General features: G+C 37.6%; 1 long non-coding RNA gene across 3 annotated transcripts in view; it reads right to left on the bottom strand.

Moving 5' to 3' along the window:
• The window catches only part of LOC108882958 (uncharacterized), a 77,443-nt gene extending 64,457 nt beyond the window's left edge, over positions 1–12,986 (bottom strand). For all 3 annotated transcript variants that reach the window (XR_001960854.2, XR_001960855.2, XR_001960853.2), the window contains exons 1-2: positions 12,786–12,986; positions 12,616–12,709 (exon numbers count right to left, since the gene is read on the bottom strand). This is a non-coding gene — a long non-coding RNA (uncharacterized LOC108882958). The remainder of the gene's footprint in view (positions 1–12,615; positions 12,710–12,785) is intronic.
• Positions 12,987–13,900: the final 914 nt, after the last annotated feature.

The following is a 13,900-nucleotide window of genomic DNA, read 5'->3' as shown; positions in this document are numbered from 1 at the left end:
GAGGGGGCCCTAGGTGTATGAATTATGCATATTACATTACCATAACCCCACAATACACTGTGCGACAAAACAATGCAGTGAAAATTGGGCTTCGACTGAGATATTGAACAATTTCCTACATGGTTCTTGCCTACCTTAGAAAAGAAATTGTATTAAGCTTCCTCAATAACAGCAGAACCCATATGAGATTTGTATGTTCACATCTAGTCCAGTGAACAAAACACTATGTAAACAAGTCAGGGATAATTGAAAAGAAAGTCTCCTGACTGCTTTCACAGGGACCTATCATTCAGGCAGATGGGAATTTGGTTAAATGGCAGGAGAGAAATTACTTTTTTCATTGATTTTCCTTTAGACATCAAAGGCAGATAAATGAAATGAAGCAATTTACTTTGTCGAGCTCTGAAATGGTATTCAAGCAAAACATGTCAGAAACTATTATTTGCAATCATGTTGCTCTTATTAATCCTGAAGCAAAACGGATAAATGAAAACGCACAAAGGGGTTTACTGGGCTACGACACATTTTCAGTTTGCATTAAGCCACATACAGTGGCAAGAGACACATGCAGTCACACAGAGTAAATAAAGTGCAGAATTAAACTATAACTTTTAAACAAAGTTCTTCAAACAAACATCATTTGAGAATTGGTTTATATTATCAGTACAAATGATCCAAAAAATGAGTTGCATCTGATATAAATTTTAACACGCTATACGACTAAATCATTCCCCTGTGTTTTTGGAACAACAAACACCAAACAGCTGCAACATTTGTGACTTCAAACCATATTAAGTTCTTTTTTCATGTGATCTGTGTGTAGTCCAGTAAGCTTTTAAAAAAGAAAAACCACAATGTTGCTTTTCATATCTACTAATTTAAGACTGTGAGACTACATCTCTGATTTGTGGATGACTGCTGTAAAGGAGACAGCCTTTAGCTGCAGCATACACTTGCAGTGTGCTGTGTAAAACAGTATGTGGTATTGGTAACTGCCTCTGTTCAAGCCTTGTAATCATTACCTGGCATCTTATTGCCTCTGTGGCTTTTAAAGCTTTTGTCTCACCCCCAGAAAACAGGGAGTTATAGCTGATCTTTTATTAAAACTTTAGGAGAGCATCCCCCCTCCCCTCCAGAGGGGGCGGAGGAGGAGTGGGACAAATTAGTGTTGACAGTAGACACTTAAAGCAGGAAAATCACAGGCCCACTGGGAGGCAGGAGCCACATGGGGCTCCCCGCCTGTGTAAAGAACACTCCAGATTTCACTTGAGATGCAGTCGCCTTTTAACAGGGCAAGGGGAATGTCAACAGACCCTCTTGAATGAACCAATAAAGCCACTAAAAGGAGAGGATTAACCAGCTGATATCAGGGACAGCGGTTTGTTTTGAATGCAGCCCCCACCTCCTCTTCTGTGGAACATGGCCTGAAATACAGTGGGCGGAACATTTCCTTTGCTAAGCATCCTGTTACAGTGCCAAATATTGTGAAATTAATTGTGCTAATACTTGATTGTGGTCACACCAGAGTTAACCATCTAATTCTATTCTGACTTTACTACTATTGAATTGGATGGAGGATAAAAAGATTACTTTGTCCTAATTTGTAACTAACGTAAAGTGAATTGCTTTCTCCTTGCCTCAACTTTTCATAGAAAAAGGAGCCGTTTCCCTCTTAACTCTTTTGTATGGTAGTTGCCCTATTATTGCTTTTACTGCCCATTTATCGGAGAGAGCTGCTGTTCGTAAGTGAGGCTACACAACATGAAACAGTAATTACAAGACATCAGGGGCTTTCAATCTCCTCTTAATTTCCCAACAGCTGTGATGAAAAGCCCTTAGTCCAATTAATGTGTCAAAATATGACCCAACAATGTCATGGCCTCCTCACAACCCCATAAACATCGAATAAAAGACAGGGCTAAAAACAGATTTATTTGAACGGCAATGACAACGTTTAATTTCTATAAACCACCAAACAAACAAGCTAGAAATTGTCCAGTTAGTTGTTTTTGCTCAGGTGTTGAACTTGATTTAACAACTGCAGCTAAACGAGGCAGATGAAGGAGAAAAGCCATGCTTGTGACATTTGATATGAGGATAAATATATCTTGGGAGAGGTGTGAGGTTTTAAAGTTAAGGTCTGTAAATGGAGAGCCTGATGTATAGGCTGCAACTTGAGAGGATTGTGATAAATATAGGTTGGGCTCTGCTCTTTTGCAATTCACTACAAGGCTTATTACAATTCACAAAACATTTGTAACAGCAAAGCCCCAGTTCTGCTGTTAAAATGTTTGATTTCACCAGAATAAAACATAAAATGCTATAAAAGAAAACTTTTGGTTGGTCTTATTAATGAAACTTGATGTTATCATTAGCAGTTAATTCACTGGTTAATATCCAAGTTACAGAACTTTCTATCTTGTACAGAGAACTTGTAAACTGTGCATGTCAGCAATGGAGAATTTGCTTGTTCTTCTTTTTGATTTTTCTCACAACTACTTGAATTTATTTCACAGTAGTGCACTGCTGTGTGTCATAACACCGGGTCCATGCACTTCATTACATGATTAGTTGATACTGTCATGATATACAGTACGCCTCATAATGCTTGGTCTTTCATTCAAGCATTGGTGAGCATGCCAGTGTGAATATGTACATAATTTTTAATAAATACTTTGATTATGCCACATTAAAAGATATTATTAACTATGTGACTTAAATGTTGCTAAAATGGTTTTCATCTTTAAAAAAAAAAAATCCATTCATGCATCAAAAGGATTAACTACAGTATTCAGACCAAGAACGAAGTTCTAGAAAAAAATAATTAGTATTTGGAGCGCCTATCCCCCTTCACTGGAAACTTGTTTTTTCCTGTGTCAAGCAAGGCAATGTTAGATGAATTTAGGCAGTTGCAATGTGCATCTGATTTATAATGGAGAAGGTGAGGGTAAAACATTGAGGGATTTCCCTTTAATCAGATCTCTTAGGAATCCATGTAGTGGACCAATACCCCAATGAGTTCCCTTTTAAAAAGCCAAGAATATTAGATTGGCTGCACGCTGCCTTAGTTTTAGCCTCAATCAGAGGGAATTGGGGAGGATTTTGTTAAATCTAAGAGTGTTTTTACATCTCTGAAAAGTTCATTTCTCTTCATCTATTAACTCTGAATAAAAACCTACCATCATTTATGCATTTGTCCATTTAGAAATCCTCAAGCTCGTGAGCTGTAGATCTGAGCCCAAATTTTGAGCTTACGGATGACCAATCACAGAGGTGCGTGCCTCAGAGCTGAACCACAAATGGATCCTTCACAGCATTGTAAATCAGGACCTCAAAGAGTATTATTTAGCCTCAAGCAAAGAGTGCTTGTTTATCAGATGGTGCCTGAGTCTAGGATAAAAACCTCCCCATAAATCTGGGTACCTTTTATGTGCTCATAGAGACTGGCTGGCTCATTCTGAGTATAAGGTTCTCAAGAATGCAGAGGTAAGCGCAGCATTCCTGTCAGAGAGCACACATTGTATATGAGTACCTGAAAACTAGTACTAATGAATGCAGTTTATGAGATATTCAAACATGCTGTAATTGGTCTTAATACTCTCAGTAAGACCTGTGTCCTAGTGAAGCACTGCTGTAACTTTGCCATTTGATTCAAGTGCAGGCAAACAAACTATAAACCACAAATCAGTGACAAATCATAACACTTAAAGGGTGAATTCAAGGTGAATCTTTGTCTTGGCTAAAGGCTTTGCATTCATGATTTAGTGTGTATTGTCACTATACACGTTCAATAAGCATTGTCAATTTTTCACATGAAGTGTCAGTAGGTGCCACACTACATCCGACAGTGGGCTCGATGTAAGTTATCACGACTGCAGCGCTCCAGCGGGTAATTTTCTGAACATTTTATTTTGTTGTCTGATATATAGCCGTTCCTGATATGGCAATGCTAAACCCCAGATGATAAATCAAACGTGCGGCGGCTGCCTCTGATAACTCAATAAGCACCTGGACTCCTCCTAACATGTCACACCTGCACTTGTACGTATACAGTTCTCATTCTCGGGCCTCACTGGGGGGCTCAATACACCTGCCTTGTGCATTTCAGCAGCCTAGCAGCTGGGAAAGAAACATCATGCATGCTTAATTAGGAGGATCAGGAACCATGGGAAGCAGTTGGCAATTTTTAAGGCACAGTATACATACTCCTGACTATGTGAAAATCCATTCATTCTTAAAAAAATGTGTAGTTTCATTTATGTAACAAATTTATAAACAAAGAGATTTTAATGATAAAAAATGAAAATCCACCATAAATTAAAATGCCTTTGTTAAAATATACACAGTACAGCTTCTAAGATACAAACTGTTCCCACAGTATTTTAACCAAAGAATATGAAAAATCAAAGCAAATTCATTTTTGGTATATTTTACTTTCACACAGCAGAGTATTAAATAGACTTGATTTAATAAGCATATTTAACAAGAGAATACCAAGGGGAGACTTTGCTGATCAATATTATTGTATACTTTCTAACCAATCAATTTAGTGCCTGCTTAGGAGCCATTACCAAGTGTAATAAATAGGGGTTTGTTTAAGAAAATAATAACATACTGATTCTCAAAACCCAGAGGCATTTATTAAATCGCATGGAGAAATGTTCAATGTCATATATGGACAACACACAAAAAGCCCATTCAATGGATAGATTGTGCACTCTGAGACTGTCAACAAGTATTAAAGCCAAACACTGACTTTCAAACCCTCCAGTTGAATAGAAATGTTCATAGTCAAATCAGCACTTACTCCTCTGAAAACTGTTTAAATTCACAGCAACATTTCTGCCCCTCCTAATCCACGCAGATACTTGGTAATTTAAAAAACAACAAACCTGTAAGTAATGAATATTATGCCTACACTCTCATAAATAAACCAGTAACTTTGTGGACAGAAAAACACATATATTCTCAATTTGAGGCCCTGTAGAAAACAACTTGCTACAGTTGTGTTATGGCCACATGCAGACACAGTAGTGTCTAAGAAGGCGTTTCAGACAGGAGGTTAAATTTCCAATGAATTTTTTAGTGTTTTACGGGGCCAATCTTCTAGTCGGTGTGAGAGTATTGCTTATAAGGTGCGACTCTTATCAACACTACACGAGCTATGTGTTTATCACAGACTTTGAGTCATATGCCCAATTCTGATATGAGGTGCAGTATTGCTACAGAGGCTATAAACCCTATAAGGGAGTGAGAAGGGGAGAGGCAGTATGATAACTCAGAGCGTCCTGCTGTAATTATGGTATTCATGAAAAGATGAAATTGAGTGCAGACTAAATCTGTAGCTCTAGGCAAAATCAACAGCTTGGCATTACACCGTGACCTCTGACTATCTTGAGGATACAGCAAACATACCAAAACTTTGCTGCTTTTTTCATCAGTCAGGAGTGAGGGAATGAAGTGCATCGATTGCTTGTGATTATTAACTAGACTGAGATAAGCCCTCTCCTTATTATGCAGATTACTGAGGCTCCCCGCTCCAGCATATTGTACAGATGCAAGGGAGCAGCTGCTCTTACAGATGGTGGGTACACGGATCTATCATTATGCCTCCATTGTCTCCACTTCAATTGTTTGGGGGACAACAGAACTGCATCAAAGAGGAATCCGACTGCAATGAATTAAGAAAGAGAAACGAAAACCATCAACTAAATTTATACACCGGAGGCCGTGGAATTGAGAGGAGCGTAAAGCTGAAGCTATTCCATATATACAATCACGGAGTCGCCCACTCATGTATACTGTACCCAAATCTGTTGGATGCAGCACTGTGCACCAAACATATGTTGTTTTTTTATTAACAAACAGATATTATTTCAGGACGCAGATATTAATTCAAATAAGAAAAATTGACTTTCAGTTAAAAAAAAACAAACAAGCCAGAACAAAACCAAACAAGTCAATAAAAAATGAGAACTTCAATGCCCAAAAAATTGATGATGTTAGTTTGCAATATTTTTTCTCCAAACGCTAATTTTAATTTTGATTTCATGTGTTCACCTCCTCATTAAAGTGTCACATCATCAGTCAAATCATCACAACACCACACAGACAATAACTGATGATGGCTCCAGAATTACTTATTTTGAATATATTAAATATTCCCACAAAGCTGAGCCACAGTGAGGGTGGAATATGCAGACAACGTCAGTTTTGCCCTTAAGGGGAACCTCTGGTTGTCCATTTGACTCGCCACACCTCCTGCTGTGCACTGCTGAGATCAGGACACTGGTAGCTCCTCTGATCAAACATGACATTACACTAGAGGGAATTACATGCTCAGATTATAACAGAGAAGGTCACATCGAGTTGTAAGTCATGACAGCAGTCCCACACTATTTCGCAGATAGCAAGGGGTGGTATTACTTTAAGAATTAATGCAGTGACATTAAACTGAGCACAAGTTTCCGACCCTTGTCAGGCAGGCTGGGAATTATATCCATACAATATACAGAAGGTATTTATACATTATATTATTGGCAATTCTTCTTAGACATGCAGTCCCCACAGTGGGTGACAGAGAAAAAAAACAATGATAAGACAAATACTTCATAATGACATAACCTCATAGAGCATGTCCCACACTGGAGCACATTAATAAAGGCTGGGTGAGGTAAAAAAAAAAAAAAAAAAAAGTACTTAAGCCAAGTTAGACTATAAGTTGTCTTGCTGTGGTCAAGAACAAGGTATTTTATTTATTTATTATTCACTGTGGGAGAGGGGCAATGAGCAGTTTACTTCTACTGTAATTCCTCAAGATATTCAATATTCAAAATATGTTTTAGATGTCAGTGATTATCAGTGCTGGGGAAGTGTATTGTTGAGGTAGCAGACAGAAAAACAAGGCCCATGAAAGCCATCAGCCCTCGTCTTCACATCATTTTCACTATACTGGTATAGAAGAATAGGCTAAACCCAGCAGCCAAAAGGCAACTCAATAATGTCCATGGTATAACTGGATTTCATTTTTATGCTATGGCAATGTATGCAAACATTCAAGATGGATCTTGTGTATTGGTTATTTTTGTCTGTGGATGCATTTATTCTGTGTAACAGCAGCCATTGATTACAAAGGAAGTGCTCCTTCAAGAACAAATGCAAGATGCCCGCTGGCATCTATACAGCTGTAGTAGTAGCTGTAATTCCCATAAGGCAGTGAGAACTAGCATTATTTGCTCCAAATAGAAAATCAATTCCATAGCAGAATATTTTTTGTTTTCAATATCCTAAAGAAGACTCTCTCTTCAGATGATCTCAGTATGAAGTAATAAACCCCTGTTTACTATCTTCATTCATAATATGTATTTATTCAGTATTGAAGTAAAATTAATAGCATAAATACGACTTGCAAACAGTTCAATGCCTCCAATTACACTGGCTACGAACACACAATAGATGCAGGAAAATAACCAGCTGTATCCCAGCAGGTCAGAAAACTATATTTCAACATTAATTCCTTAACTGGTATCTGCTGTATTCAAATAAAAAAACAGTTTTTCTTTCTTCAGTCATGTGTCATGGGTGGATAGATTGAGCCCCTGTCAGAGCACAAAGCTCCCCTCAGAAGTCCACACTACCTCGTCTGTTGTTAGGACCTGGTCCACATGGGGCCAGATTTGATTGGAAAGCCCAAAGGGAGGAGTTCCACCAGTCACAGGGGCATTGTTAGTGCCTCCAAAATGGCCAGAGAAGAATGACTGATTATGCAACCACAGCCAGGGTTACTAATAGGAATTCTATTTGAATTTCTAACATAACAGATGTTTGCTGGGCACCTCCATGGAGTGCGCATACACAGTTATGCTAATTTGCCAGTGTTTCCCTTCAAGTTAGCTCAGAGTCATTAGAGCACACAGCTAGCTTAGATCCCTCTGTCAAACTAATAATTGGCCATTATTGATATTAATTAACATTTTTGCTCTCTATGTCCTTTTTGACCCGCTATCTGTTAGTAAATCCAGTTACTGGGTCCTATTAGGGCAATAAAATCCACAGGACTCTATAGTAGTTGCAACCCATTTATCAGAAAGAGAGTATAAAGCCAATTAGGAATGGGTGCAGACAGTTGTCTTCATTCTCCACTGACTACTTTTTGATCTCCATTATAAATTGCTAATAGGGTAGATACTGGTTAGCAAAAGGAAGGAGGGTTGGGGGATGGGGTTGGGAGGCTTACCATTGCTCACTCCCACCCGTGATGACAGGTGAAAAGGACCAGTAACAATATTCTTGCTTGATGAGGCTACACCATCATCAGCTGCTGTTTTTTTTTTCCCCTCAGTGTTTTTGTTGGGTCATGGTGCTCCTTCCTCTCTACTGCTGGTCAATCATGTTAATTGGCCTAAAACTAGAATATTACAGAAAGCCATTAAATTGTTGATAGTTTATCCTCCAAAAGTAATAGCTTTTGGTCTCCCTGCTATTATGATGCAATAAGCATCGGAAACCCTGCACACTATAGGTTTATGGGCTCAGATCAAGAAATCCTAATAGGTGTATATTGACTGGTTTATTTTCCACAAAACTCCAAGGGGACTGGTGGTTGCAAGAAAATATATCAAAAAGGCTATCAACAATGGTTGGGTCTTCTGTGTAAAATCAATAGTGAGCCATAGATGGCTTGAGTTTTCACAGTTCTCTCTCGTCATTTAAAAAGACTGTAGGCTATATGATGCCTGAAGGGAACCATGACATTTTTGTAACATAGCACCCTAATCTGTTTTAATTTTGGTGAGAACACTGTAGGCTGTTGTTTTGAACTTGATAACAGGTTATTGCTGCTCCAACCTGACGCCTGGGGAATGAATGGTTTAGTTTTTTAGAGTAACATGACGGATCACGAGTTGTTGTTGAAGCAGGTAGCCTAACATAACCTATGTGAATTACAACTTATGTTGGTGCTCCCTGAATCCAGATGCTACTGTGGCAGCCCAGCTTTATGACAAGAGGTATAGCAGTCCCTTAAATGAGCAGTATTTAATAGCCTGGATTCAAGTGTAAAGGCTCTCTCCCCTGTGCATTACTCCAAGAACCTAATTACAAGTTTCATCATCAATCATGAGCATTATTTATTCAGTGAAATGAATTTCTAATTAATAACTGATGAGCATTATGGCCTCGAAGACTGTAAAGCAATTAATTATGGTTGGCAACAGGGAATATCCCTGTAAAGGACTATCTGGCGCTCAGTCACAACACAGCAGTGCCAACAGGCTAATGTCCACAAAGAAGAGGCACTGGATTGTTTTTGTACCTAGGCTTTATTTGGGATAATTACTTTCATGAATGTTGCCTGGGGCCTGTCATACTGTTGGTGATGTAATAAACATTGAAAAACTGTATTTAAATTTTGTTAAATGCTGTTTTGAACTGTCATCTTCCACACCCTGTGCTGCTACGGTCTATTCTCACAGATGTTTTGTGTTTGTAATTTTTTTTCCAGACTGCAAGAAGAAGGCACAGTATGCATTCTAAGGCAAGACACTTTATTTGTTTACAGCAACTAAGTTACTTTTATGTGGGGAGATGGACTGGAAAGGCAGCCACTCTACATGTTCAGGGTCAGCAGTCCTGTCATCCCACTTCAATCCCAGGTTACTGATTAATTCAATGGCATTTAGTGGGCCAGGTATAAACAAACTCAAGTACAAATTACATTGATTTAGATATTAACAAAGATATGTACAGCCTAATAGCATGTAATACAGTATGTAGATCGACTGTACATAAGAACCTATATTACCATCATTTATTATCATAACTTATATGTTGATCAGTATTGCTAAAATGTTTACCCAATAAGGACTTTAAATGGCTACATTCTCTATACTCTCTATTCTCTATCTCTAAAATGAAAGTTTAGGTTATTAAATGACTAAAATTATTGAGTACTTAACCATTTTGCCAGCAGAAATGCTTAATGTCTCAGTATTTAATGAAGTATTATTTATCTTTTGCATTAACTTCTTAAATTTTTACCGGTTATTTGAAGTAAGTTCACTCCAAAAAGGTAGACAGCAGCAAGATATGCAAATATTGGTAGAATGGGAGGCATATTTATATAGAGTCTTGTAAAAAATACGAGGTCAAAAGAAGAGATTCAAAAGTCAGAGCTGATTCTGCTGGCCTGACCTTCTTCATGAGAGAGGGTCATGTGATAGCAAATGAGCACTCTTGAACGAGAAAAATAAATTATAACTACAATACACTACAATGGGTTCAGTTATGTTTTTTTCCTGTTGAGTATGTACACAGAAAATGATCCCCGTGTACTGTCATTTGCAAGTTATTTATGACTCTTTTGGTGATACTGTTAATGGGTATTATTACATTTCGCTCTGCTATAAATCCCATAAACAAAGCATCTGACACTTTCTCCATCACTGCAATTTTGCCTAATTTATACACAGCATTAAATCTTCACATTACTGTAATTGTGCTGTGTTAAACTAATTCTTTTCAGGGCTCATTTCAGTCCTAGTATCTTGGCAATAACCATGGGTCAAACACAGACTGGTTAAAATGAAGGTAGATTATTGTACATCTTCATTCAGACATTACATTAAAATAGACACATTATGGAAGAAACACAAAGAAAGTCAAAATGATGATAAAGAACCATGAGAGACTATAATTCTTTCATTTAGGAAATGGAAATCAGTGAAGCAGCTCTTTAATTTATCTGTTGTTTCAATTCAGCACAAATTTTTGCACATTTGTGGCAGTTTTTTTGTGCATATATTCATCTCACACACAACTATCTGCACAAAACAGAGATGGATTGAGTCATGCATGGTTGTTTGAGCCATTCAGAGTAAACATAATAAATGTGCATGACTGTAATGCTGAATTGCAGCATTGTCATAATGTGTACAACTGCTTTCTTATGGGCTGGAGGACACTACAGGATTTGTGCAGGTCTTTTAATTGAGTATAAGGTTACATGCATTTTTTTCATTGTCACAGGGGGGCAGGAGTCCATGTCAGCATGCCCTAGTCAGTGCAAACTACAATACTAATAAGCATACAACACTAGAACTCAGACATAAACGATGTACTGTTCAATTTTGTACTAATTTTGAATAATATGGGTGTCATTCAAAATTACTTGGAAAAATGCAGTCAATTTTGAATTTGAAGCTATCACAAAAATCTGGTAAAATTAATTGATCTCTTTATTTATTAATTTTGTGAACTGACTAGGAAACAGTCAAATAACATCCAATGTTTTTCCCCCCTAGTTTTCCTGCTGGGAGGAGCTTCTTTACTTCAGTTATGCATTGCATTGCAAAACTCCAAATTACTAAAGCACCAGAGCTGCGATTTTAAATACATCATGTCATAAAGTAACGCCACATTCTGCTGTAGCTACTCAAAAATTATTTTATGGCTAAATATTTATATGACACATCAAGATCTCCACACCCAGTTTGGTTATTTGGACCAAACAGGAGATTCAAGTAAGACCAGGGTGAACACATCCCACCCATCACCACTAGTTTAGTGCTGTCAAACCACAGACCTAAGTCTTCATATCACGCCAAAACAGAACACACTGGAACGTTAAAGACATGGGGTAACTCATTACAGTTTGCTTGAAAATCATGTATGTTGTGTCTTCTACTGCATTACATTCATACTGCATCTGTTGCACTACTACGCTGTGTAAAACACATAGACATCAGTTTAATTCTGTGCTAGATGCCATCAGACTTGTGAACAACCAAGGTAAAAGCGAGGTCTGTTTACTCAAATGATAAATACACTTTAATGTTTTTGATGTGTCTTCATAGTACTGGACATTGTCAGCTATGGATTAGCCACTGCTTTTGACCCCATCTTTTAACTTGCCTATCATTATACTTTTATCATTACATGAATAAATGTTGTATTTTTACATTGTTTTTATGTGTGTGAATTAATTGTTTGGTCTTGTTTTTATGTTTGCAATCCAGCTTGCCTCAAATTGCCACCCAAGGGACGGATTAAGTATTTGAAATGAACTGAATAGAATGCAAAAGACTGACTGCATAAGCAAAACAACCCAAAATTTACTTAACATGGTCCTCATTTCGTTGTTGTTATTTGCTAAATTTAAAAACACAGATAAAACTAGAAGCAACACTCATGGTGTTGCATTTGCACCTCGAAATAACAGTGGGATGCACTGAACCCATCAGGCACTCACTTACTCTTCTCTTTAGGCCAGGTAGTTTTAGTAAGCATGCAAACCTATAGCAGCGCTGCATTAAAAATTGCAAAAATGTGGCTGGTTTGTTGCCTCTGGTGCCAGTGAGAACTGTACGATACTATAAGGTGGTATCTTATTGAATTTAATGAGGGGCGGCATTTTTTCATGCAGCACTAATGTCTGAACTATATACAATCTACGTCCTAGTTTGGTGCCTCTTCTACCCCAACAAGCTCTGTATGTACACAGGCACAATATACAATAGTTGCTCATCACAAGCTAGAACACTTCTGCATAGGTAGCACGAACCCATGGTGAAACCTTTGGCAACAAACACACACTAGCAGTGAAAAATAAGTATTTACCTGTCTTTGGCTTTGTTCCAGGTGAGACTGGTCGGGAACTGGCTTCAGAACTGGCCTTGGTCCTCTGGCACTGTGCTTTGACGACCTGCTGCTCCTGTATGATTTAAAAGGGGCAATTGTAAAAGAATAACTTCAGCGTGAACAGCTTAAAGTATTCACTGTTTACAAACCATTTAGATTTTTCCAGGTGGACAGAACTGCTTCTCGGTAGTCAGCTAGCTTGTTTATGACAGCTGCTTTCCTCCAGGTGAATCCCATTCTCTCGTCACTTGCACCACCAACTTAGCAGTATTCTTTAAATACTGTACCACATTTTTACCTTCACAACTATTTGCTAACTTCTCCATTGTCACCAGAGTAACCGCTACACGTTAGCTTTCGCACTTTATTGACACGTGCGGAGAACCTCGTGTCCTAATTGGATGTAGACCTGGCTGAAATCCAGCATTTCTATTGGCTGATCATGAATGTTACATCGTTTGTCTCTATGCAGATGCTGAAGTACCGCAGACAAGTTCAGCTAGGTGTTTTACATAAGTCTGCAACTAACGGTTATTTTCATTATGGCTTTAATGTGCAGATTATTTTCTTGATAAAACAAATGATTGGTTTGGCAAAACCTTGATTCAATTATTTTTTTCTCACATTTTTATATAATGACAATCAGTTATAAAAGTACTGTAGATCTAATTTTCTGTTGATTGATAGGTCAATTAATAGACTAATTGGTTCAGCTCTAATTTTAGATACTAGGTACTATGGACTATACCACTATACTATTGAGTTTAATCTACAACAATGCATCATATTTTATAAGGTATATTTTAAGGTAACTAAAGCAGCTGTATAGAGTAGCATAGAAAGGAAACACTCATGTACCTCATATTTGTACTTAAGTGCATACTTGAATAAAAGTACCTAGTTACTTGCCAGTACTATGTTTAACTAGGTGTTGACATAGATGTTGTGATACAGTAGTTAGTGAATGTGCAGTAGATCCAGATAAGTATATGAAGCATTTTAGCACATTTTAGCTCAATCCCAGTCATATTTCCAGCTGCCATACTTAAATTATTAGTAGGTAAGAAGTTTCAAAATCTTAACTTAACTTAAATTTAAGCCTAATTTAACTTACACATATTTTACAAAAAATTATGAGTATGCAGCACTTTCAGCATTAATATGTGTCTTGTATTTTTCTGTTCTCTTAATGGATTACGCATGATTGATTGAATGAAGTAGTTGTTGAACTTGCCAGCGGCCAGTCAGCAGGTCAGTTCATTAT

This window comes from Lates calcarifer, linkage group LG1, assembly GCF_001640805.2.
Source record: "Lates calcarifer isolate ASB-BC8 linkage group LG1, TLL_Latcal_v3, whole genome shotgun sequence".
Classification (NCBI taxonomy): domain Eukaryota; kingdom Metazoa; phylum Chordata; class Actinopteri; family Centropomidae; genus Lates; species Lates calcarifer.
This window is presented reverse-complemented; position numbering and strand designations above follow the sequence as displayed.